We start from the raw sequence: 23282 nt of genomic DNA on the forward strand, positions 1-23282 counted from the left end.
TAATATGTAACCTTTAAGGTAAATTTAGCATTTAGGGGACAGTGATCATTGTATCATAAGATTTAGGCTGATTATGGAAAAGGACAAAAAACAATCCAGGGTAAGAATAATTAACTGAGGGAAGGCCAAATTCATTGGGGTAAGAATGGAGCTGGGGCGAATAAATTGGAGTCAAAAGCTGGCGGGAAAACCAGTGGATGAACAATGGGCTACCTTCAAAGAAGAAATGATTCAGGCACAGTCGAGGTATGTTCCCTCAAAGGGGAAAAGTAGGGCAAACAAATCCGGAGCTCCCTGGATGACAGAAGAGGTAGAAGAGGTAAAGATTAAGATAAAGAAGAAGAAGGGTGTTTAAGACAGATGCCAGGTAGAAAATACTATTGAGAACCAGGCTGAAAATAGAAGGGCCAGAGGGTAAATGAAAAAACAAATATGAGAAGCAAAGAGAGAGAATGAAAAGAGACTGGCAGCTAGCATTAAAGGAAATCCTAAAGTTTTCTATAGGCATATAAATAGTAAAAGGCTGGTAAAAGGAGAAGTGGGCTGAATAGAGACCAGAAAGGGGATTTACACATGGAGGCAGAGGGCACAGCTGAGGTATTAAATAAATACTTTGCATCTGTCTTTACCAAGGAAGAAGATGCAACCGAGGCAATGTTGAAAGAGGAGATAAGTCAGACAATGAAGGGGTTTAAATTTGATAAAGAGGAAGTATTAGATCGACTGTCTGGACTTAAAGTGGATAAAGTACCAGGAGCAGGTGAGATGCATCCAAGGATATTGAGGGAAGTGAAGGTGGAAATCATAAAAGCACTGACCATGGTCACGAGGACAAATACACGTTAATTAAGGAAAGCCAGCATGGATTTCTTAAGGGAAAATCATATTTAACCAACTTACTGGAGTTTCTTGAGGAGTTAATAGAGAGGGTTGATAAGGGCAATAATGTTGATGTGATGCCTACCTTTCAAAAGGTATTTGATACAGTGCCACACAACAGACTTGTGAGCAAACTTGTAGCGCATGGAATAAAAGGGACAGTAACAACATGGATACAAAATTGGCTGAGTGACAGGAAACAGAGTAGTGGTTAATAGATATTTTGTGGCTGGAGGAAGGTTTGTAGTGAAGTTCCCCAGGGATCAGTGCTGGGACACTTGCTTTTCCTGATATATATTAATGACCTGACCTTGGTGTACAGGGCACAATTTCAAAGTTTGCAGATGATACAAAACTTGGAAGCATTGTGAACTGTGAGGAGGATAGTGTAGAACATCAAAAGGACATAGACAAGTTGGTGGAATGGGCAGACAGGTGGCAGATGATGTTCGATGCAGAGAAATGTGAAGTGATTCATTTTGGTTGGACCAGACAATATAGAATAAAGGGTACAATTCTAAAGTGGGTGCATGAGCAGAGGGACCTGGGTGTCTATGTGCATATGTCATTGAAGGTGCCAGGACAGGTTGAGAGAGCAGTTAATAAAGTATCCTGGGCTTTATTAATAGGGGCATAGAGTACAAGAGGCAGGAGATTATGTTGAACTTGGATAAGACACCGGTTCAGCCTCAGCTGGAGTATTGCATCCAGTTCTGGGCACCACACTTTAGGTAAGACTTGAGGGCATTGGGTAGAGTACAGAAACGATTCACGAGAATAGTTCCAGGGATGAGGAATTTCAGTTATGAAGATAGATTGGAGAAGTTAGGACTGTTTTCCTTGGAGAAGAGAAGGCTGAGAGGTGATTTGATAGAGGTATCAAAATCATGAGGGTTCTGGACTGAGTAGATAGAGAGAAACTGTTCCCACTCGTGAAAGGATCGAGAACCAGATTTAAAGTATTTGGTAAGAGAAGTATAAGTGACATGAGGAAAATCTTTTTCACACAGCAAGTGTTTAAGGTCTGGAATGCGCTGCCTGAGAACATGGTGGAAGCAGGTTCAATTGAAGCATTCAAAAGGGAATTCGACAGTTAGATAAAAATGAAGAAGGTGCAGGGGAATAGAACTGAGGGAATTGCTCTTTCGGAGAGACAGTGCAGACACAATGGGCTGAATGGTGTCCTTCTGCACTTTAACGAATCTGTGACTTTGTGATAAATATTTTGACCACGATTTAACTGTTAAAAAATGTTTAATCTATGTTGGTTTTGCTTTCAGTATTAAAATAATTTTTTAAAGTGAAATCGTGGCTGTTTGGTTTTTCATTCCTAAATTGGGGTCAGTCAGTGGATTTGATTGTTTTGTTTTATATGGTGATCTCCATGGGGATGATAAAATCTATCACTATTATCCTGACAGTTCACAATACTTCCAGCTTATTATTATCTACAAATTTTGAAATTGTGCCGAGCACACCCAAATCTATATCATTAATCTAGATCAAGATAAACAGTGGTCCCAATACTGCCCCCCTGGGGAACCCCACTATATACCTTCCTCCAGTGCTAATACAACTGTTTGCCACCAGAACCATTAATATGCTCTTTGCCTTTGTCCCATGACATCTTTATTATTTAATCACTCCTCTGCCCTATCACACACTTTCCCATTTGTTCTGTTCTCCCCCTCCCCCCACCCCCCACGTGTTTCACTTGGTTAAAACCCAATTCTTTTTAACCTTTGCCAGTTCTGATGAAAGGTCACAGACCTGATATGTTAACTCTGCTTCTCTCTCCACAGATGCTGCCTGACCTGCTGAGTATTTCCAGCACTTTCTGTGTTTATGTCAGATTTTCAGCATCTGCCTATTTTGCTTTTGATTTATTTGCCACTATTCTGTTTCCTGTCATTCAGCCAACTTCGTATCCATGTTTCCACTGTCCCTTTCATTCCATGGGATTCAACTCTGTTGACAAGTCTGTTATTGTGAGACTTTTATCAAACACCTTTTGGAAGTCCATTTTCACCACATCAATCACATTCCCCTCAACAACTCTCTCAAGCATGTTGAGCAGAGCCTAGTGATCAACTCCATCCATGTGGAAAATTCTTTGATGGAACTGAAGCATGACTTGTCTAACAATATGGTCTGGACAGATCAGGTGATTACTAAACTCACTCAGTCCACAATGACACATTGGACAGTGGGTATCTGTGCTGTACTGAACCAGGTCAATGAACTGAGTCAAGATGCATTGAGACAGAAAGTAGTTTATTGAAACCCATTGAAAAGCAATGTTGAAACAGAAAGTGACACTGCAGAATGTGCAGCTGTACTGATCCAGGACTGAATCCACTGTATATTCTGAACTCAATCCCACTGTGTGCTCAGTCAGCTCCTAATAAAAATGTGCCTCTACTGAGATGAAGCATTGACCTGATGGGGATCACATGATCATCCAAAATCCTCATAGTCCCCAAAGCAGGGGTGTCCCAGTAGAAAATGAAGATCCAAAGTCAGGCTGCCCCCACTCCTAATTCAGAGAGAGCTAAGCATCACATGTGAAAGTCCAAGAGAATCTCCAGAAGGTGTTAGAAAGATCTCTGGAACAAGGACTGGAATAGAGGAGGCATCAGAAATAGGGATTGAAGGAGGGGGCAGAGGAACATGGATCTGTTCAATCCACTGAGATCACAAGGGGACATTCCAGGAGATGGGGGTCTCTGAGAGGGGCTTTGGTCTGGAGCTGAATCAATCTTCCCCAGTGTCCATGGGATGGAAGCGGCCTCTCTCTGTCCCACAAGATACCGAGTGTGTCATTACCACAAACAACAAGATAATCATTTACAATTCTCGCTTTCTTGACTTCATGAGACTTTATGTCTAAATTCTATCCGTGCTGCCTCCTTAAGAGGGGACACTTGTGGAGCTGTCTTTGGAGCCAGTGTCCTTTCCTGCTTTATTAAAAACAAAGTCCATCTCCGTGTGAGCCGTGGGAATGCGGGTTAATGTTGAGGAGGCGGTGGAGCTGGGACTGTGTCTCAGGCTGATTGGCAAACTCATTTACTGCAGCTTAAACAGAGCTGTCAGAAAAAGGGGCATTGTGTTCAGTAACCTTACTCACCTGGGAGGTTTCACTTGTTAACATGGAGATATTCCGTATTCTAGCTTTGTTATTTGTTACAATCTGTTCTGCTCAGCCGCCCTCTCTCTTTCTGCCCGCTGATAAATGTTGGATATCTCCCAAATTCCGGCAAGAGTGTGGATTTGCGGGAATTGCAGGCAGTGAGTGTGTGCGGAGAGGTTGTTGCTTTGATGTTGGGAGCCGGGATGTGCCGCCGTGTTTCTATTCACTGGACAATCTGCCAGGTGGGTGTATTCTCACTCCGTCTATATTCCAGAGCAGTTATTTCCAGGGTCAGCTGCAGTTGGGATTGTCCTGGATAATCCTTTCATTTTCCTTGGATTCAATTCAGTGGATATTTCAAACCTGTCTGAGTGAAACTGATTGTGGGATGAAGACCATCTCCTCCAGTAGTTTATCTTCATCCCAATCAAACTCCCCAAGGAGAATCCCGGGAATATTAACTGTCAGGATTTAACACTGAGCCCTGACAATATTTGACAGGTTTAGGGTTTGGTTTTAAGCAGAGCTTTGAAGTGAAGGAGGGGAGAGTTTTGTGGCGAGAATTCTATTTAAAGTTGAGGCAGATGGAAACCCGCCTGTCAATGGCAGGAGAGAAAAAATTCCCTGATGATCAAGGGGCTGGAATTGAAGGGAAATTGGAGTGTTGTGGGGAGGGGATTTTAACCCTGGGGTTAGAATTTTAAATTTCCAACTCTGTTGGACTGGGAGCTGAAGTGAGTTGGCGTGCAGGCTAAAGATTAAACTGGGTTCAGTGTGGATTAAGATTGGGACGGGCAAGTTATGGACGAGTGAGACTAATTCTGGGATTGGGTTTCTTCTGGGAGGTGATGGGATCATTTTTTTTTTTATTTATTTCTTCATGGGGATGTGGGCGTCTCTGACGAGGCCAGCATTTATTGCCTATCACTAATTGCCCTTGAGAATGTTCACCAGGATGTTGCCTGGTATGGAGGGCGCTAGCTATGAAGAGAGGTTGAGTACATCAGGATTATTTTCATTAGAAAGACGGAGGTTGAGGGGGGACCTGATTGAGGTGTACAAAATCATGAGGTATAGACAGGGTGGATAGCAAGAAGCTTTTTCCCAGATTGGGGGATTCAATTACTAGGGGTCACGAGTTCAAAGTGAGGGGAAAAGTTTAGGGGGGATATGTGTGGAAAGTTCTTTACGCAGAGGGTGGTGGGTGCCTGGAACACGTTGCCAGCGGAGGTGGTAGATGTGGGCATGATAGTGTCTTTTAAGATGTATCTTGACAGATACATGAAAGGGCAGGAAGCAAAGAGATACAGACCCTTAGAAAATAGGCGACAGGTTTAGAAAGAGGATCTGGATCGGTGCAGGCTTGGAGGGCCGAAGGGCCTGTTCCTGTGCTGTAATTTTCTTTGTTCTTTGTGGTGGTGAGCTGCCTTCTTGAACCGCTGCAGTCCATGTGGGGTAGGTAAACCCACAATGCCGTTAGGAAGGGAGTTCCAGGATTTTGACCCAGTGACACTGGAGGAATGGTGATATAGTTCCAAGTTAGGATGGCGTGTGACTTGTTTGGGAACTTGCAGGTGGTCACAGGCATTTGCCCTTGTCCTTGTAGGTGGTAGAGGTTGTGGGTTTGGAAGGAGCTGTCTAAGGAGCCTTTGTGCATTGCTGCAGTGCATCTTGTAGATGGTACAATGTGAATGGCAAGCTATCCACAATCAACAGGGCTGCTTTGTCCTGGATAGTGTTTACCTTGTGTTCGAGCTGTACAGATCCAGGCAAGTGGAAAGTATTCCATCACATTCCTGACTTGTGCCTTGTAGATGGTTGACAGGCTTTGTGGAGTCAGGTGGTGAGTTACTTGCAGCAGGATTCCCAGTCTCTGACCTGCTCCTGGAGCCAGAGTATTTAAATGGCTGCTTCCATTCAGTTTCTGTTCAATGGTAGCCCCAGGGTGTTGGAAATTCATAACCATTGAAAAATTACAGCACAGAAGGAGGCCATTCAGCCCATTGGGCAGCTAGTTTTATTCAGTCAGCACAGATGCCATCTAATCCCTTTCCAGCACCTAATCCATATCCTTGTGGGTCACAGCTTGTCAAGTGCATGTCCTAGTACCTTTTTTTTTTAAATTAAGGGTTTCCACCTCCAGCACAATTCCTGGTAGTGAATGCCAGACACTCGTCACCCTCTGGGTGACAAAAGTTTCTTCATGTCCCCTCTAATCGATCAATTATAAATCTGTGCCCCCTGGTAACTGACATCTCTGATTGGGGAAATGGGTCTTTCTTGTCTTGTCTGTCTCGGCCCCTCATAATTTTGTACATCTCTAAGTCACTCCTCTGCCTCCTCCATTCTAAAGGAAACGACTGTTGCCGAGCCAATCTTCCTCATATCCAACTTTCGAACTCTGGCAACATTCTTGTAAATCTGTTTTCTCCAAACAATTATGTCCTTGTAATTGATGATTCAGTGATTGTAATGTCATGGAGAGATAGTTACTTGCTCCCTTGTTAGCAAAGGTCATTGCCTGGCACTTGTGTGGCACAGAGGTTGCTTTCCCCAAAGAAGTCTTAGAAACAGCACAAGTGGCCATTTGGCCTATTGTATCCATACTGTCTCAGAGCAATTCAGCTCTTCCCTTTCGCAGAAGCCCTGCATCCAGTCTCTAGATAATTATCCAATAGCCTTTGAAAGCTCTGATTAAATCTGTCTCCACCACTCGGGCAGTACATTCCAGATCCTAACCACTCGCTGTGTCAGTTTTCCCTCCTGTCACCTCTGCTTCTACCAATCTCCTTCAATCTGTGCCCTCTGGTTCTCCACCCTTGTGCCAATGGGAACAGTTTCTCTCTATCTAATTGGTCTAGGCCCCTCATGTTCCCCACCTATCAAATCTCTCCTCCTGGGGAAGCTGGGACTGTATTCCTTGTTCTATCCACAGAGCTGAAGTCCCAGTCCCTCATCCCTGGAAGTATTCTCAGAAACATGTTCTGCTGAGATTGGGACAACAACTAAACTCCTTTCATTGCCTGTCTTGCAGTTTGCACCAAGGATGGGCGGGTCCTGATCGCCATCTCCAAGGATTTGACGCTGCCTCCTGTAAACCTGACAACGGTGCATCTGAAGGATGGACACGGAGCTGAGTGCAGTCCCACCGTGGCCTCTGTAGACACTGTGCTCTTTGAGTTCGCACTCAGAGTGTGGCACTAGCCAGCGGGTATGTATTGTGGCTTGGCTGTCCCATCAATGGGTGTCAGTCAGTACTGATGGTCTTGTGTCTCTTGTAGCTGGACGGGGTGGATGTGGTGTTTGAAACGGATGTGTTGGCTCAGTTTGAGATCTTGGATGGTGCTTTGGGATCGGTGAGCCGGGACAGCCCCTTCAGGTGAGAATGGGAGCACATTGAGCGGCTAGAGGTGGTGAGGAGCTGAATTGTGCAGCCGTGTCCCTTCTCTTGCAGGCTCCATGTCCAGTGCAGTTACAAGGGAAGCCAGGAGTCTGAATTGCAGCTGAAGCCCCGAGTTTACACCCTTTCTCCGCCACTGCCTGCCACCGAGACCGGGATCCTGCTTCTGGAGCTGAGAATAGCGAGAGGTAGCGAGTGCTCTCTGATGGCTAGTGTCCAACTTCTGTCTCTCTCTCTCTGTCTCTGCACATTGTGACCATCCTGCATCTTTCTCTTTTCAGATGCTGCCTACCGGAGCTGGTACGTGGCCAGTGACTACCCGATCCTGAGTGTGCTCCGGGAGCCCGTGTTTGTGGAGGTTCGTGTCCTGAACCGGAACGACCCATCCCTTGTGCTGGTGCTCAATGAGTGCTGGGCGAGCCCTACTGCCGAGCCCTATTCCCAGCTTCAATGGAAGCTCCTGGTGAACAGGTGAGGGGGTGGGGGAGGCAATGAAGATTCAGCAAAGCAATGAGGTGTTAGCAAGTGGTTTCCCTGTTCCTCTGCATTGTATTCTAGTCTCATCTTGGATCACTAGTTGACAGCAATGCTATCATTCTTTCTGTTCCCGGTGCCCCTTTACTGGTGACAACTACAAAAGCCGCCTCCTCCCGCTAGACGCTGCTTCCCATTTGCGTTTCCCAACTCATCATAAGCGCTTTGTAGTCAGCACTTTCACTTTCTGGGAGCGAGTTTCAGGCCGGCCTCTGAGCGGGGAGGTGAGTCTCCTTCAGTCATTCTGGCTGACTTGGTTGAGCTTGTTACTGAGTGAGCTCCCTGTTCTATCTATCTTTTTGAATGGAGAAGCATTCCTCTCCTCCTGCTTCCTGGGATCTGTGGCACTCACCATACCGCACTGTCTCTTTGCAGGTTTACTTCCACTGCAGTGCTGAGGTTTGCTCCCCTTCCAGCCGAGAGAACTGCACAGCTTCCTGCAGCCCCAGTAAGTACCTGGGATGTGAGTAGAAAGTGAACCCTGATGGGGAGTGTGTGGGAGATCTGAACACTGGGCCCAGAAGTGTCAGCAATCCTGCAGCTCTGAACTGCTCAATGTTTTCCCCCAAGTCCCACTGTGTGCAAGTTTCCATCAGGAAGTGGCAGTCAGTGTGAGCACAAGAAAGCAGGGAGATGCAGACCAAGCATGTTGTGATCCCTCAGCCAGGATAATGAGCAGGAATGTTGGTTCATTGTTCCTCACTCCTCACCTGCAGAGTGGAATCTAATTGGTCCAGGTGCACTCTGCTCCAAATCTCATCTGGTCAGGAATGGGTTTTACCTTGTCCGGGACATTGAAGAGGCACCTAATTCTCATTCTGTCACCAGGTATTCCAGATGTAATGAAAGTATTTTCAGGATAGAGGACACTCCTATAAACTGGTGATATTAGATCACGGAGTCCACACGGACCATTCTACAAGCTGCTTGGTTGTAGCAGTTTCATTAGAATATAGGAAAATCAGTTATGGACAGGCAGCCATATTTAACTCATGCTCCTTATCACTGATACTTTGTGCTGGAGGTTTTTGCATCCAAACATGAATCTGTAAATACAGAAGAGGAGGCCTTTCCACAGAATTGATTTGTCAACTCTTTGAAGCTACCAAATAATTACATTCCTCTGCTCTATCCCTGTAGCTCTAACAAGTTTATTTTCAAGTAATTCCATCCAATTTACTTTGAAACTTGCATGTGGTGGAAGCAGAGATTATCAAGTTTGAGCTTGAACATCTGATTCAGGCAATTACTGAACCTTGAACTCTTCCTTCCCCCAGAGAGACGAAGAAGCACCAATGACCAGTCTGGGACCTTGGTGACCACTGGACCCATCATTTTCCTGGAAGATGGGGAGAGATTGTCTGCAGGGATCCAGCAGGAAGAGCAAGGTAAAGGAGGAACTTCCTCCAGTGTGTAGTGATGCAGTAACTGGTGCCCCTCTAACCCTGGCTTCTCTCCACAGATGCTGCTGTGGATTCCCCCTCCCATGTTCTTCCTGGAGTAGCAGTTGGGGTGGCTCTGCTCTCTGTGGCCCTGTTGGTTGGGACTGTTGCTGTGTGGAAAATGGATGTGGGTCACAGGGTGGGTTCTGAGTGCAGATCAATGGAACTGTAGATCTGTCTGGATAATAAATTCCTGTTTATAGATGAAGTCTTGGTCTCTCTCTCTCAAATTATTCAATGAAAGTTGTAATTTATAATCTAGTTTCAGCTGTAAATTGTTTTCTCCCGACAGCAACAGAAGGAGGTATAAACATCACTGGGTTTGGAGTAAGATGAGGTTGCACAATGATCTTAGTTGTTTCTAACTGATACTGGGCTTTAGTCTCATTTCTCCAGTCTTGCCTCGTCCATGAAGGAATCATTACCACCAGTTCAAGCCTGGTAAGTGAGCTGTACCACCCATGCCCAGTTAACAGGACTGGTCCCTGGATTCCCTATAAACATTTTATCGCTCTCTCTACATGGAACTGATATATTGAGTCTTAGTCTAGACCATGTGCTTGGTTTTACTGGGCTACTGGTATACAATAATATACCTGGGTACTTCAGGAGGTGGGAGTGCTACCTGAGGAAAAGTGCCAGCATTTCATCTATTTGGACCAGCCAGGATGTCTCCATCCCAACCTCTGAAGATGGGGAAACAGCAAGTCAGGTTGTTGAACTCTCACTCAATGGGAGATTAGGAAAACTGGAGCGAGTGTGCTGCAGGATTCCCTTGTTTCACTAGTCTGGGTGATTGTAATTTGTGACCAGCAATGCTATCCTAAAAATATCTTTAGCAGTTTGGGCTGTTGCTGAGCAGCAGTGGAAGCTGAATACTGAGTCTGAGCAGTTGTTGGGAATTGTCAAATACAGATTGATTACAGACCCATTACAAAGCATGAAGGAGGGTCAGCATTAGGATATTCAGGATGGAGACTGTGGCTGCTCATCCTTGTGTGGTGTCAGCTGAATGAAGCTCTACTCCACTCTATTCAGTGGAATGACACTGCTCTGTTACAACAGCTCAGTGCTAATTCAATACACTTGTCTGGGCAATCCTTTAGAAGGGGATTTTTGCTGCTGATATTGAGCATGCAGTTTCAGAAGTCTTGGGAGAAACTCACCTGAAAATGACAGTAAAGTAAGACAATATCAGCATAAAATCAATAACTACCTGTAACCATCTGCATCCTTTTTGTGGTGTAAGTATTCTTTGTGTAACCTCTGGATCTATTGCTGACCAGCTTGTGTCCTCTGGTTCTGATCTATTCTACCAATGGTAAGTTCTGTAACTACACTCCAGACCCTCACTTTAACACCTTGATCAAATCACCTCAATCTCCTTTTTCTGGGAGAACAGCACTAGCTTCTCCAATATATCAACATAATTGAAGTTCCTCACACTACATTCCAATTTTTTTTTGTTTGCACCCTCTAAATCCCCCCTCCTACTCTTAAGTATGGTGTCCTGTGGAATTCTGGACACCAGTTGAGGCCAAAGCAATGTTTTAGAAAGTTTCACCAACTTGCTTTTGTACTGCAAGGCTTCTCTTTACCAAGTCCTAATTACCATCTGCTTTATTAACCACTTTCTCAACCTTCACTGCCACATGCAATGGTTTGTGCATATACCCCCAGGTCCCTCTGCTCCTTTTTTAATTCAGTCATGGGATGTGGACATTGCTGGCTGGGTTAGCATTTATTGTCCATCTCTCTGTAATTGCTCTTGAACTGAGTCACTTGTGTTATAACCTGAGGTGGGAGGAGTGTATTGTTGGTTCTAATTCCACTTCTCCACCAGTAACAAATTTAAATGTTGACCACATTGCACTTTTGAACTACAAGAAAGCCCCCAGCGATTTAACATCCGCAGCACTTAAAGCAGCCAGAAGTACTGCACAAAGAACAGCTAGGCGTTGCGCAAACGACTACTGGCAACACCTATGCAGTCATATTCAGCTGGCCTCAGACACCGGAAACATCAGAGGAATGTATGATGGCATGAAGAGAGCTCTTGGGCCAACCATCAAGAAGATCACCCCCCTCAAATCTAAATCGGGGGACATAATCACTGACCAACGCAAACAGATGGACCGCTGGGTTGAGCACTACCTAGAACTGTACTCCAGGGAGAATGCTGTCACTGAGACTGCCCTCAATGCAGCCCAGCCTCTACCAGTCATGGATGAGCTAGACATACAGCCAACCAAATCGGAACTCAGTGATTCCATTGATTCCCTAGCCAGCGGAAAAGCCCCTGGGAAGGACAGCATTACCCCTGAAATAATCAAGAGTGCCAAGCCTGCTATACTCTCAGCACTACATGAACTGCTATGCCTGTGCTGGGACGAGGGAGCAGTACCCCAGGACATGCGCGATGCCAACATCATCACCCTCTATAAAAACAAAGGTGACCGCGGTGACTGCAACAACTACCGTGGAATCTCCCTGCTCAGCATAGTGGGGAAAGTCTTTGCTCGAGTCGCTCTGAACAGGCTCCAGAAGCTGGCCGAGCGCGTCTACCCTGAGGCACAGTGTGGCTTTCGTGCAGAGAGATCGACTATTGACATGCTGTTCTCCCTTCGTCAGATACAGGAGAAATGCCATGAACAGCAGATGCCCCTCTACATTGCTTTCATTGATCTCACCAAAGCCTTTGACCTCGTCAGCAGACGTGGTCTCTTCAGACTACTAGAAAAGATCGGATGTCCACCAAAGCTACTAAGTATCATCACCTCATTCCATGACAATATGAAAGGCACAATTCAACATGGTGGCTCCTCATCAGAGCCCTTTCCTATCCTGAGTGGTGTGAAACAGGGCTGTGTTCTCGCACCCACACTTTTTGGGATTTTCTTCTCCCTGCTGCTTTCACATGCGTTCAAATCCTCTGAAGAAGGAATTTTCCTCCACACAAGATCAGGGGGCAGGTTGTTCAACCTTGCCCGCCTAAGAGCGAAGTCCAAAGTACGGAAAGTCCTCATCAGAGAACTCCTCTTTGCTGACGATGCTGCTTTAACATCTCACACTGAAGAATGCCTGCAGAGTCTCATCGACAGGTTTGCGTCTGCCTGCAATGAATTTGGCCTAACCATCAGCCTCAAGAAAACGAACATCATGGGGCAGGATGTCAGAAATGCTCCATCCATCAATATTGGCGACCACGCTCTGGAAGTGGTTCAAGAGTTCACCTACCTAGGCTCAACTATCACCAGTAACCTGTCTCTAGATGCAGAAATCAACAAGCGCATGGGTAAGGCTTCCACTGCTATGTTCAGACTGGCCAAGAGAGTGTGGGAAAATGGCGCACTGACACGGAACACAAAAGTCCGAGTGTATCAGGCCTGTGTCCTCAGTACCTTGCTCTACGGCAGCGAGGCCTGGACAACGTATGCCAGCCAAGAGCGACGTCTCAATTCATTCCATCTTCGCTGCCTTCGGAGAATACTTGGCATCAGGTGGCAGGACTATATCTCCAACACAGAAGTCCTTGAAGCGGCCAACATCCCCAGCTTATACACACTACTGAGTCAGCGGCGCTTGAGATGGCTTGGCCATGTGAGCCGCATGGAAGATGGCAGGATCCCCAAAGACACATTGTACAGCGAGCTCGCCACTGGTATCAGACCCACCGGCCGTCCATGTCTCCATTATAAAGACGTCTGCAAACGCGACATGAAATCGTGTGACATTGATCACAAGTCGTGGGAGTCAGTTGCCAGCATTCGCCAGAGCTGGCGGGCAGCCATAAAGACAGGGCTAAATTGTGGCGAGTCGAAGAGACTTAGTAGTTGGCAGGAAAAAAGACAGAGGCGCAAGGGGAGAGCCAACTGTGCAACAGCCCCAACAAACAAATTTCTCTGCAGCACCTGTGGAAGAGCCTGTCACTCCAGAATTGGCCTTTATAGCCACTCCAGGCGCTGCTTCACAAACCACTGACCACCTCCAGGCGCGTATCCATTGTCTCTCGAGATAAGGAGGCCCAAAAGAAACATTGGCAAGTGAGGGGAAAAAAATGTTTTTATTCCAGAATAAAACAAATCAGCCAGGTTTCATTAAACAGAATTGTTTACTGGTTAACATTCAGTTTGTAATGAAGTAAAGCACAATTACAGTTTGAAATATTAAAGCTCCTTTTTGCCTTCACCCCTCGCTCTGACCTTTGGCACCAATGATTTTAATCAGCCCATCCTGTCTATACCAGCTCTCCAAGAGCAATTAACTCCATTCCATTTCCCCTGCCTTCTCCCATAACCCTACACACTCCTCCTGCTCAACAGTCTAATTCCATTTTGACTGCTTCAATTACATGTGCCTCCACCACTCAGTCATTGCATTCAAGACATTAACCACTTGCTGTATGAAGTATTTCCTCAGTCACTTTTGCTTCTCTTAAATACTTGAGATCTGTCCCATCTTATTCTCAACCCTTTCACAAGTGGGAACAGTTTCTCTCTACTGTCCAGACCCTTGATTTTTACATCCTGTCAATTCTCCTCCACCTTCTCCAAGGAAAATAGACCTAACTTCAATCTGTCTTTCTCTTTTAAAATCCAGTTCCTTATCCTGGAATCTTTCTTGTGAATCTCTTGTACTCGCTCCAATGTCGTCTTGTCTTTAAGTGTGGCACCCAAAATGGGTCACAATACTCTAGCTGAGGCAGCACTAGTGTCTTGTAAGATTTCAACAAAACTTCCTTGCTCTTGTACTCAATGCCCCTATTAATGAAGTATCCAGTACTTTTGGTTTTATTAACCATTCTCTCAACCTGTCTTGTCACCTTCAATGACTTGTGCACATATACACCCAGGTCTCTTCCCCTTTAGAATTGTACCCTTTGTTTTGTTTCTCTGTTCTTCCTACCAAAATGAATCCCTTCACATTACTCTGCATTGAACTTCATCTGCCATCTATCTGCCCATTCCACTAACATGCCTATCCTTTCAAAGTTCTAAACTCTCCTCTCCATTCACAATGCTTCCAAGTTTCATATCTGTCAACTCTGAAATTGTGCCCTGTACACCAAGGTCTAGGTCACTTATATCAGAAAAGCAAGGTCTCAACACTGATTCCTGGGGGAACTCTACTACAAACCTTCCTCCATCTCCCAAAAAATCCATTAACAACTTTGTCCTGTCACTCAGCCCATTTCATATCCATTCCCACTGTCCCTTTTTATCCCATAAGTTTCAACCTTGCTCAAGACTGGCACTATTAAACCCCTTGCTGGAAGTCTGCACACATCAACCTTCTGTTACCTCTTCCAAAAAAACCTCCATGTTTGTGATTTTTACATTGAACCTTTGCTGGTTTCCTTTAACACAATTAGTCCATGTGACTAATTTTGTCCCAAGTTCCCCACTGAAGTTAAACTGACCTGTAGTTACTGGGCTTCTAGTTCCACCCTTGTTCAAAAAAGGTGGAACATTTATAATTCTCCAATCCTCTGGCACCAAGTTTAAGGAAGACTGAATTAAGGCCAGTACCTCCATGATTTCCACAACCCCCCACAACCCTCTGTCCCTCTATCTTGGATAAATCTCTCCTGGTGATTTATCTGAGTGCTGACAGCCTATCTAATGTCCATCAATTTTAAACAGTGTCTGAATTATCTCCTTGCACCATTGCCTGGGTTGCACCTCCTGAGTAAAGAGAAATGTAAGGTATTTATTTAATACCTCAGTGATGCCCTCTGCCTCCATGTGTAAATCCTCTTTATGGTCCATAATCAGCCCCATCTTTTTCCTATGTCTATAGAAAACTGATTCCATTTTTAGCTGCCAGTCTCTTCATACTCATTGCTGTTTATTTCTTTTTCACTTCCCCCTCTGGACTGCCTGCACAGCCTGATTCTCCACAGTATTTTCTACATGGTATCTATCATAAGTGCACTTTTCTTTTAATTTCGACTTTGGTCATCCAGGGAGCTCTGGAATTGTTTGCCCGACTTCTTTTACCCTTCAGGAACATACCTTGACTGGGCCTCAGCTTTCTCTCTTTCAAGGTAGTCCATTGTTCAGCTACTGACTTTTTCTTTTCCTGCCTATCTTTGACTCCAATTTATTCACCCCAGCTCCGTTCTTGCCCCATTGAAACTGACCCTCACCAGTTAATTATTCTTACTCTGGATTATTTTGTCCTTTTTTCCATCGTTAGCCTAAACCTCCAGATACAATGATCACTGTCTCCTAAATGTTCTCCTGATATTTGATCCACTTGGATCACTTCATTCCCATGAACCATTTCTAGCTGTGTCTCCTTTCTCATTGGCTGAGCAACATAGTGCTGTAAATATTTTCCTGAACATTCTCTCTAGGAACTCTTGCCCCTCACTGCCTTTGACTCTACCAATATTTCTTTGAATAAAGTTTCCTCCTACTATAACTACCCTATAATTTTAGCATCTCCCTCATTTTGTTCCATGTTTATACCACTAGCTGGTGGCCTGTAGACAACACTGAGCAATGTAACTGTTCCTTTAGCTCTAACTGAATTGATTCTGTCCTTGACCCCTCTGGGCCGAAGGAGCAACCTGTCCATCTTGTACAAGTCCCACCTACCCCAGAACCAGTCCCAATGCATCAGAAATCTGATGCCCTCTCTCCTCCACCACTCCTCCAGCCACATGTTCAATCACTCCATTCTCCTGTTCCTGTACTCTTGTGGGACTACGAGTAATCCTGAAATTACTGCTTTTGAGCTCCTGCATTTTAATTATGCTAGCTTCCTAAAATCTGCTTTCAGGCCTTGTCCCCCTAGTCTTATTTCCCCCACCTTTTGGTGCCACCATGGACCACAACCTCTGGCTGTTCACCCTCCCCCAGAAGAATCTCCTGTAGCCACTGTGCCACTCTTGACCCACACCAAGCAGGGAACACTCCATCCTGGAGTTACATCTATAAGCTGCAGAAATGCCTCTGTTCCCCTAACTAATGAATCCCCTTTCACTACTCTTCCTCCCCCTCCTGTGCAGCTAAACTACCTGTGGTTCCACAAACTTGGCTCTGACTGCACTCCTGAGTAAGCAATGCCCTCACATTATCCAAAATGGAAAGCCAATTGCCTTGGGTCTCCTGCACTACCCAGCTAGTTCTTAGACTGACATCACCCATTCACTGCCTGCATGCTCCCCATTTGCAGTGACCATAGTTCTCTGCTTCACTGAACCACAATGACTCCAGCCACCACTCATCCTGAAACCCAGAGCTCAAGCTTGTGCAGCCAGTGACACTTCCTGCAGATGTCTGTCCAGGACACGTGGTGTCTATGATGCAAATGCTGTACATTCCACTTGGCTGAGCTGCCCTGACATAACTTTAACTTTACAGACTATTTATTCTAAGTAGAATAGCTTGCCAGTTACTTGCCATCCAGCTCCTTCCACTGCACTGTAGTAAATATTGGAGGGTAAATAAAGGAGCACCTCCCTTCACTAAACTCTTCATTCACCAAACTTTTCACATTATTTGTTTGAATCTGCACTCTATTTGCAGGCTGCACCCAGACCTCTATACTTTTGAAGCTGAAACTGCAGCAACCAGGTGGGACTAGATAGCTACTCTACTAGACTGCTACTCTGCAGTAGTGTATTGATCCTTGCTTAAGGCTGGAAGATACTTGCTTTACTTTCTTAAATCTGATCTGCAGATCACTTCAGTAAGATATTGGCACTTGAATATCCCTGTATTTCACCCTGTAACAGGCATTCTACTAACACTCCATCCCCTCGTTGAAATCTTCAGCTCTTGGCATGTTTGTCTGCCCATTTCTTCGTTGTTTGGGAAGCTTTATGGTGTTCCTGAACAACTTTGCAAGCTCATGAGCTGTTCCCAGAATACAGATACATCGAGCACAAAAGATTCATCCTTCTGTTCTTCAAAAAAAAAATTAGTTTGAGAGGACCTGGTGTATTGTATCAATTAAATAATTGTACCAGTTTAGTCCTTTTGACTCATTAGGTGAGTCAACAAAAATTCTAGTCATTTATCCCAATCATGGGGATATTCGTGACAGTATGCCTTGATGATTGTTTTGAGGGTCTGATGGTACCTTTCGAAAGCTCTGTCTGTGGGTGGTTTGGTGAAGGCTTTAACTTGTACCTAAATTACCCATAACACCTGAGAAATCTGACATAAAATGGGACCTTTGAATTTCAGTCAGATCAAATCAGTAATCTATAATCTAGTGAACTGGGTTAATATTTCTACCACTACCTTAGCAGAAATAGTTCCCCAGGGAATGGCTTCTGGGAACCAAGTAGCTGTCTCCATGGTGATGAGTATATATTGGTGTCCCACTTGCTTTCAGTAAAGGTCCTCCAGTCTACCAACACCTAAATGATTCTGCACAACTGGTATGGGAATTGGAGGTGTTAGTTTTCCCACAATCTGGCACTGTTTTATATTCATCCCTGGGATGTGGGGTCACTATCTAGGCCAGCATTTATTTCACATCCCTAATTGTTCTTGAAGGTGGTGGTGAGCTGCCCTCTTGAACTGTTACCATACAAGGCACATGGACTGTATGTTTTACAAAACTCACCACTTCCTTGGAAAGACCTGGCCAGTAAATGATTTTTATACACAATCCCCATAACCCCCACAAGAGGAATTTCATGTATTATCTTCAATAGTTTCCACCAATACTTCAGAGGTACCACTATCAACTACCATCTGTTCTTCATCCACAGGTCTGAAGAGGTTGTCACTACATCAGAATCTCATTTTTAATATAGTGACCTTCTGGAATGCCCTTTGTATCAGCTTCTGTGAGAGCTGATCAGGGCTGAGCAAGCTAATCCAGAGTTAGTGATAGAGAAGACTTGCTGAATCAGGATTTGGATAGTCCAAATGAAATAAACTTTCAGTTATTCAACTGGTGCTAATTTTACCTCTGACAATGAAACTAGTTTAGCCATTACTCAGGTTACTACATATGAAGGAAATTCCTGGAATCTTTTTCCTGTAACTGTTCTGTCTCTTTGACTTCACTTGGTTTTTCCAGTGACTACTGGAGAAGCTACTGCCTTTTGCTCCAGTCAGATCATTCCCCAGGAATAGATCAGATCAGTCTACTGGCAAACTATGGACAACTCTTAGAATTACCATTCCAGGCATTTGGTCACACCAAGTACACCCAATACAAAGGTACAGGTGTATATGTAACTCCCTGTCAATGCCATTCACTAAATCCTTGAAATTCAGTGCATTCTCTGGTGGAAGTCTTGTGCCTTTTCCCCCAGAATAACTGTTTAGTTGGCTCCTGTATTCCTAAGTATAACTGTTTATCATCCTCACTTGAGGGATAAGAAGTTGCTTTTCCTTTTTGACAAGAATTCCCTAAACTCTTTGGAATCACAGTCACAAACCCTGCACGCAGTGGTTTTTGTATTTAGCCTTACAGCTGCAGTCAGTGCTGTAGCCTTGTGGACTTCACTTCCACCCTTGGCATCTTTCTTTCTGGCCTGATGAGATCCCAGGGCATTCCCAGCTATCCGTTACCCCTGGCTACTTGCCTTCCTTTCACCCTCCACCTTCTATCCTTCTCAGATTTGTGGGGGTGACAAAGGGTTTGGGCTTGTAAACAAGCTCGTAATCATCAGCAATTTCCACAGTGCTCAACCTTCTGGTTCTCTACATGGGCTCTTCCCAAAGGAGGGAGTGAATTTTAAAATCTTCCAGGAGAATTAGTTCAAAGATTCGCATGTGGCCTCTACCTTTAGTGCCCATATCCAAATTTCAAAATTAATTTGCTTTACCCCCAAATTCTATACAAGTCTACCCAGACAATCTCCATAAGTTCTAAAATTCTTCAGTAAGCTTCAGGGACTAACTCAGTCAGTGAGGATAGTTTTCATCTCAATCTGCAGAAGCCTCCTCAGCAACCATCGCATAAACTTCTTGAGCTCTGCTACTGCAAAGCAGTTTGATGGGCAGTGTCCAGCTTTCCATAGTCCACTTCATCTGTCTGGCATCTTTTGTTTCAAAAGAAATGGAAAAGTGCTTCTAATCCCTTGCCTCAAACCTGGAGTGGTGGTCTGCTAGGTCCTTGGGCTGGAGTCAGATCTTTCTTCACCAGGATTTTCCTTGAAGTCAAGGCCACACTGGTGTCTTAGTTCCAGCTTTTTAACTTCAAATTCCCTTCCTTCTCTGAAATTCTAGTTCAAGTTTTTATTTTTCATTGTCTATTCTTCCTGCTTAAATTATCAGTTCTATTTCTATCTTTGACAACTTCAAAGGGCGGCGCAGTGGTTAGCACCGCAGCCTCACAGCTCCAGCGACCCGGGTTCAATTCCGGGTACTGCCTGTGTGGAGTTTGCAAGTTCTCCCTGTGTCTGCGTGGGTTTCCTCCGGGTGCTCCAGTTTCCTCCCACAAGCCAAAAGACTTGCAGGTTGTTAGGTAAATTAGCCATTATAAATTGCCACTAGTATAGGTAGGTGGTAGGGAAATATAGGGACAGGTGGGGATGTTTGGTAGGAATATGGGTTTAGTGTAGGATTAGAATAAATGGGTGGTTGATGGTCGTCACAGAATCGGTGGGCCGAAGGGCCTGTTTCAGTGCTGTATCTCCAAACTAAACTTTCTAAACAAACTGCCTCATTACTGAATTTTAGTTACTTCAACTGCATTTTCCTCTAGTTTGCTTTCTTCCAATTTCAAATGTTATTACATCAATTGTCTGTTTTCTTTGGCTCCTGGTTTTAACTCCAACACCAACTGTTTTGCCAAATCCTTTATTTTAACCTTGATGAAGTGGCTCAAATCACCTGGGAATGTATTCTCCTTCCCCAGAAAAGTCACAGCAACTGAGACATTCCAGTATTTTTTTTAATTCATTCACTGGATGTGGGCGTCGCTGGCCAGGCCAGCATTTATTGCCCATCCCTAATTGCCCTTGAGAAGTTGGTGAGCTGCCTTCTTGAACCACTGCAGACCATGTGGCGTAGGTACACCCACAGTGCTGTTAGGATGGGAGTTCCAGGATTTTGACCCAGCGACAGTGAAGGAACGGCGATATAGTTCCAAGTCAGGAAGGTGTGTGACTTGGAGGGGAACTTGCAGATGGTGGTGTTCCCATGTATTTGCTGCCCTTGTCCTTCTAGTTGGTGGAGGTCGTGGCTTTTGAAGGTGCTGTCTAAGGAGCCATGGTGCATTGCTGCAGTGCATCTTGTAGATGGTACACAGAGCTGCTATTGTGCGTGTGTGGTGGAGGGAGTGAATGTTTGTTGATGGGGTGCTAATCAAGCGGGCTGCTTTGTCCTGGATGGTGTCGAGCTTCTTGAGTGTTGGATTTGTACCCATTCAGGCAAGTGAAGTAAAGTAAACTATACATCTACTGCATTGGAAACTTTTTTTTGGTCCTCTTTTCATTACCCCACTTATGATTGTGCCTTGTCAGCATTGGATATCCTGCAATAAGCCACCAATTACATTACAAACAAGGTGGGAGGAGTGCACTGTTTACTCTGGTTCCACTTCTCCATGGATCACAACATATATTTAAATTTTATCCCACTTACTGAAACGGTCAATCGTAGACTCTAATTCCAGAACAAAACAGACCAACCAGGTTTCTTTAAACAACAAAATCCAGCTCATTATTATAAAATGAGCCATAACCAGTAATGAAGTAAAGCATTAAGATGGTGAAATATTAAAGTACCCTTTTTACCCCTGTCTGAAAAAGACAAAACTTGGGATAAAATACTAACTTCTTGAAGAAAGGGTAGATATGGAAGCCTGTCCTTTGTTTTGGTTTGGTATCCCAAATGCATATGGAGGGCTCATTGGGATCTTCCTAGAATAGTTCTTGGGTGATATTGCAGATCAGTTTGGGTAGGCTTCCAGGAAATGCAGCAGCAGAGGTTTCAGACACATTCCTTACAGCAGGAATGCAGCACCAGTTTTAGTCTGCTTCTTACACGTGCTTTTCAGTTCCAAGTTGGAAAAGTGGCAGGCTCTTTCCAAACTGCAGGAACAGACTGAGTCGGGGTGGTTTGTTTTTCTTTGCAAGTTTTCTCCAACTGTCTTTTCAACCATTGTCATTATCCCAACTAGCTGTCCAAATATAAACCAACAATTTCACAGGAAATGAGCCTCCTGACCTCTCAATCTTGGATTGTAAACATCTTCCAAGTCACAAACCCCTGCTGGGTTATTTGAAAATGGGGAACCTTCCAGTAATTGTTTACTTGGTTAAAAACCATCGATGGAGTCTATTCAGTTTTCCCAAAATCCAACTCTAAATTACACCAGATCTCAAAAATGTTGATCAATATAGAAGCTGTCCTAACACTTGCTAGTAAAGCCTGCCGCAGGTATAAAATTAAAATCTGACCCAGGCCCAACACTTAGTCCTATATGGTTGGGTAGCTGGGTTTCACCGCAGAGTGCGGACTGCATGTCTTCTACCTTGATGTCCTGAATATTCATTTGAAGATTACTTCCCAGAGCGAGGCAGCACTGTCTACGTCCATTTTGCCATCTGCCTTGTACTCTGGATTACTAGTCCAGTGACGTTACCACTACACCACCACCTCCTCATCCTCCTCCCCACACCATCTCTAATTTATTTTATATTGCCTTTCCTCATTCTTCTGGAATCACTTCTGCCTGATATTTTGTCTGCCATTCCACCAACCTGTCTTTAAAGACATATCACTATCCTCTTCACAATAATTCCAAGTTGTGTCATTGGCAAATGTTAATTTTGCTATGCATTATGTCTAGGTCCTTGTCAATCCCTTTTATTCCATTGGTGTCAACTTTGCTGACAAACCTGCTTTAGGCACTTTCTGAAATGCTTTCAGGAAGTCCATGTACATTCCAACTGCATCACTCTCCAACCCTCAGTTTCTTCACTGAAATATTAGTTATTCACTGTTTTCCCTCAGCAAATCCATGTTGGCTTCCCTTTAATCCACATTTGTCCAAGTGACTTGTTAATTTGCTCTGGATTTTCATTTTCAAAAAACTTTCCCATAAATGAGGTTGAACTGACTGGCCTGTAATGGATGGGTTTATCCTTGCAGTCCTTTGGCCCCACTCCCGTCTCTGAGGAATGGAAGATTATGGTCTGTACTTGTGCAATTTCTGCCCTGACTTCTCTGTATCCTTGGATGTATCTCATCCAGTCCCATTGACTCACCAATTAAACTGCAACCAGTCTTTCTAATGTCACTGCTATCAATTAGCCTATACAGTGTGTTAATTACCTCCTGTCACTGATTTGGGCAGCATCTTCCTTGGCCAAGACCAATGCTAAGTAACTGTTTAATGCCTCAGCTATGCTCTCTGCCTCCATACTTCCCACTTTTAGTCCTGAATCAGCCCCACTCATTCTCTTAGCACCTTTTACTGCTGACATAGAAACCTAGAAAATAGGAGCAGGAATAGGCCATTCATTATGATCATGGCTGATCATCCAACTCAGTAACCTGTTCCCGCTTTTGCCCCACCACTTTGATCCCTTTAGATCCAACCCCGATATCTATATTTAACTCCTTCTTGAAAAGAGATGTTTTGGCCTCAACTGCTTTCTGTGGTAGTGAATTCCACAGGCTCACCACTCTCTGGATGAAGTAATTTCTCCCCATTTCAGTCCTGAATGGCTTACCCCGTATCCTTAGACTGTGAACCCTGGTTCTGGACTCCCCCACCATCGGGAACATCCTTCCTGCATCTACCCTGTCTAGTCCTGTTAGAAACCTATAAAATTCTGAGATCCCCCCTCACTCTTCTGAACTCCTGCGAATATAATTCTAACTGACTCAATCTCTTCTCATCCGTCAGTCCCACCATCAGAGGAATCTGTCTGGTAAACCTTTGCTGCACTCCCTCTAGCAAGAACATCCTT

General features: G+C 44.6%; 1 long non-coding RNA gene across 1 annotated transcript; it reads left to right on the forward strand.

The window, feature by feature from the left end:
- Positions 1-7313: 7313 nt before the first annotated feature.
- LOC137380483 (uncharacterized) lies at positions 7314-7903 on the forward strand. Its single transcript, XR_010977039.1, has 3 exons — positions 7314-7388; positions 7464-7597; positions 7691-7903. It is a non-coding gene; the product is annotated as an uncharacterized lncRNA (long non-coding RNA).
- The last annotated feature ends 15379 nt before the right edge of the window (positions 7904-23282 follow it).

This window comes from Heterodontus francisci, chromosome 2 (genome assembly GCF_036365525.1).
Source record: "Heterodontus francisci isolate sHetFra1 chromosome 2, sHetFra1.hap1, whole genome shotgun sequence".
Taxonomy (NCBI): Eukaryota; Metazoa; Chordata; class Chondrichthyes; order Heterodontiformes; family Heterodontidae; genus Heterodontus; species Heterodontus francisci.